General features: G+C 29.4%; 1 pseudogene; it reads left to right on the top strand.

Moving 5' to 3' along the window:
- On the top strand, positions 1 to 4,082 carry LOC100778502 (GDSL esterase/lipase EXL3-like; annotated as a pseudogene).
- The last annotated feature ends 251 nt before the right edge of the window (positions 4,083 to 4,333 follow it).

Genomic DNA, 4,333 nt, shown 5'->3' with positions numbered 1-4,333 from the left:
ATGGATGCATTTGCAACAGGTCCGTCCCTTCACGGTGATGATGCCCTAATTAGAACCTATTTGCATTTAAAACATTGTACTCAATTGACATGATGGTTACCTACAGCCTCAGCTAAAGTATTCAATTTAGATTTGGCAAATGCTATCCGGTATCAAGGTTACTGGTTGAAAGAGTAAAAAAATATAATGAATATAGTTTAGTAACACATCTTGAATTTTTTTTAAAAAGCTAAGTTTAATTCTTACAAAATATATTTTTGATGTAAAATGATAAATTTAAGTGTGACTAAATGGTAGGTCAAAAATTAATATTATAGTTGATCTGATCTAAAGGACTGAATCTTTATATATCTCTTTTGGGATTTTATCAAGAAGCTAAAGATCTTCATTTGAGTAATTATAAAAAAGAGAAATATTTTTTTTTATTGAGAAACATAAAAATATTTTTATAATTTTTAATTAAAAAATTCTTTTAATTTTTTAACCATTTAAGGCACTTGTTAGCAAAACACCTTAGATGTTAACAACAGAATTGTCAACGAATGTACACGTCTCTGTTCCGATCACTTGGCCCACTGGCATTTCGTTGGCCGAAACAAAAACAGCCACTCACTTCATTATGGTAATGGAATATATCACAAGCAGTTGGAAAGATGATGAAATTAATATATTTTCAATTAGTAGGTGGGAGGGAAAATGAGGTCAAAGCACAAAATTGTGGATACAATGTTCCTACTTAAAGGTTATGAATAAATTAAAATAAAATGAATTATTCAAAAATTAGATTATGAAATGATGCATGCATTCAGAATATCATGTTATATTAAAGCCTATGATTTGACTTCAACTTGAATATAAAATCACGATTGAAAATACTGTCTTATCTCATAATAAGCCAATATGATAAAACAAGATTAATTATATGTCAAATAAAATATTATATTTTTTTTCCAAAGAATAAAAATAAAAATATCATATACTATTACCTGAGTTACCTTTCAGATATGAAAAAAATAATTTAAAAGAATAATAATAACTGAATTATTTTTTATTTTAAACGCTTCATTAATATATTTATTTCTTTATTTTTATCTTTTATTATCTTATCATAAATTTGATTATATTTATATATTTTTTCAATTTAAAAAATCGAAACGATATCAATCCTAAATATGGTGAGACAAGTGGCTGAGAAATCAGCCAATCAGAACTGTGTCCCCTGCCAAAATTACAGAATGTCTGAACCTCCCATACCCTGCTGTCTGGACCTGGCTACAACAGACGATCGATTTGGCTTAATTTACTAGTACTGTAGAGTACTACACTACTACTAGTAGTATTTAATATTTTTATAGTAATTATATATAAATACCTCAAAATCACAAATCCTTAAAATTTTCCAAATTAAAATCACAAACACATAATTAATACATAACTACTTGTATCGCTTTTTCTTCTTATACAGTATCATAGTATATCATTACCATTTCACCCAAAAAAAAAATAGTATATCATTATCACTTGTATTTGTACATAAATATTGTACAAAGTAAAGAGAGATATAAAAAGATAAAAGAAAAAATTATAAAATAAGATAATCAACGTATGATAAAGAAAAATATTAGGCTGGAGAAAAATTATTATAAAAATGTTATATAAATAATATAACTTCCCTAAAAAAATATAACTCTAAATATATTTCTATTTTGATTCTAATAAATTAGGCTGACTTGGGCATTAAATAATATATTGTAACATAATTTCTTAATGTATAATTTATTTTAGAATAATGATATGCCAACACTCATATTTTTCATACATCTAACACATATTTATAATTTTTTCATGTCTTCTTTCGTATTGCATCATAATATTTATAATTAATACTTATAATTTTTTATTTTTTAACTCCTTCTTAGTAGGTGTCTAATAGCATATTAGTAGGTGTTCATGAATACTTTTCTTTTGTTTTATTCTTAAAGTAAAATCGTAAATTTGGTCCCTCATTTTATTTTTAATTTTGGATTTTGTCTTCCGATAAAATTATTCACGAATTTTGTTTTTCTATTTAATCAAATTAAATCACGCAATGTTGGTCCCCTAACCTACAATTGGACGTTGACTGTTACAAAGTCATGTTGATTATCATGTGTCACGTTCTTATTGGATGATGACGGTAACGTGTCATATTCTGATTGGTCAATGAAAACAATAATGCATTTCATCTTTCATGGAGTTGACATCCAATCAGAACATGACACATGACAGTCATCATCCAATAAGAATGTAACACGTGACAGTCAACATTCCTTTGTAACAGTCAACAATTGTGGGTTGTAGGACCAACATTGTATGATTTGATTAAATACAAAAATAAAATTTGTGAATAATTTTACTGGGAAATGAAATCCCAAATTAAAGACAAAAGGAAGGAAAAAAAATGAAATTTTGCGTATTCTTAATTAGGAATATATTGTAACACAATTTCTTATTATATTATATGATCAGCTGAAAAATTGGGCATTAAGGAACTTTTGCCATCACATTTCGATGCAAATCTCCAACCAAGCGATCTCGTCACTGGTGTTTGCTTTGCATCCGGCGGTTCAGGATACGATACGATTCTCTCACATCTAAAGTAGCGGTAGGGATACTTTCAGTTTAAATTCATTGTTCTCTATCATCTCCTAATTAAATTTTGTTTAATAACACAAAAATAGTTCGCTTTTTTTTCCTCTTAATTATTGTAACTTGTTAATATTTTAATAGCAGTCATCTATATCGTTGTCCGGTCAAATAGACATGTTCAAAGAATACATAAGAAAGCTAAAAGGACTCGTTGGAGAGGACAGAACAAACTTCATCCTAGCCAAATAATATTGTTCTTGCGGTGGAAGGCAGCAACGACATTTCCAACACATAGTTTTTGAGTCATGCTAGAGAAGTAGAATATGATATATATTCGTGCTTACGTACACTGACCAAATGGTTAGGTCAGCTTCTAATTTCTTAAAGGTATTTAATTTCTCTCAGCAAATTAAAGTTTATTCAAGTTATGCACATAAATCCCTTCTGCATATGCTATTTTGATTAATTAATTGGCTTACGATGTACACACATTAATCTTTGTCACTATAATTGAAAGGAAATATATCAACTAGGTGCTCGGAGGGTAGGAGTATTCAGTGCTCCACCAATTGGGTGTGTGCCATTTCAGAGAACACTGTTTGGAGGAATAGTTAGAAAATGTGCAGAAAAGTACAATGACGCGGCCAAGTTATTCAACAACAAACTTGCAAATGAGTTGGCTTCCCTTAACCGGAACGTGCCTAATTCCAGGATGGTTTACGTAAACCTTGATGTTTGCAACCCTCTACTTGATATCATTGTAAATTACCAAAATTATGGTAATTTGAACTTCCACTTTTATTACAAACTTAGTATTTATTCGATATATTTGTTAAGAAATCATTTGTCAAGAAGTTACTAGCTGGTTTCTAAGGTATCAGGCATAGGAGAGAGTTGAGGAAAGAAATTGAGAAGTAGAAAATGATTTGTGTGGAATTAGACCCCAAATGTCTCATTAATTTCACAATAGACAATGATTCCATAACCATATATAGATCATAGATAATAGATTAATGGTGACAGATAACCGACTCTATCCGGCACTTGAATTTTTTTAATTTTATAATGACAACAATAAAATTTAAAATTGAAATCTCATAACAAATATTTAAGTCTCTTACTACTAGGTCAATATTAGTAAGTGACACCCAATTGTTTATAAATGAGTCTATTGTCCTTGATACTTGATAGTGCTTGCATGCAAAATTCTGAAGAAAAAAAACTGAAATTATATTTTTTTTTTCCATGCCTTTATAATTGCAGGATTTAAAGTGGGAGACAGAGGATGCTGTGGTACGGGCAAAATAGAGGCCGCTGTGCTATGCAACCCTTTGCATCCCACGTGTCCAGATGTGGGAGACTACGTTTTTTGGGATAGTTTTCATCCTTCAGAAAATGTTTACAGAAAGCTCGTAGCTCCTATTCTTCGAAAATATTTGTACCAGTTCCTCTGAGTTTCTTATTAGTTTTAGTTTTACAGTCAACTTCTAAATAATGTAGAGTTTGGCACTCTCCTTGCAAGACCAAATAATTAATTATTGATTTTAATTTAAATATACTATTAAATAGAAGTAGTTTTACACTAATAGAGCCAGTAAAATAGGTTACTACATATGAATTAATTTCTTCACAGGTGGATTTCAAAAAATAGTATGTCTAGTTTTGTCATCAATCTTGCAGTACGGAAATAACGATGACCAAACAC

Source organism: Glycine max, chromosome 4 (assembly GCF_000004515.6).
Source record: "Glycine max cultivar Williams 82 chromosome 4, Glycine_max_v4.0, whole genome shotgun sequence".
Lineage (NCBI taxonomy): Eukaryota > Viridiplantae > Streptophyta > Magnoliopsida > Fabales > Fabaceae > Glycine > Glycine max.
Note: the sequence above shows the minus strand (reverse complement) of the source record. Positions and strands in the feature narration are given on the sequence as shown.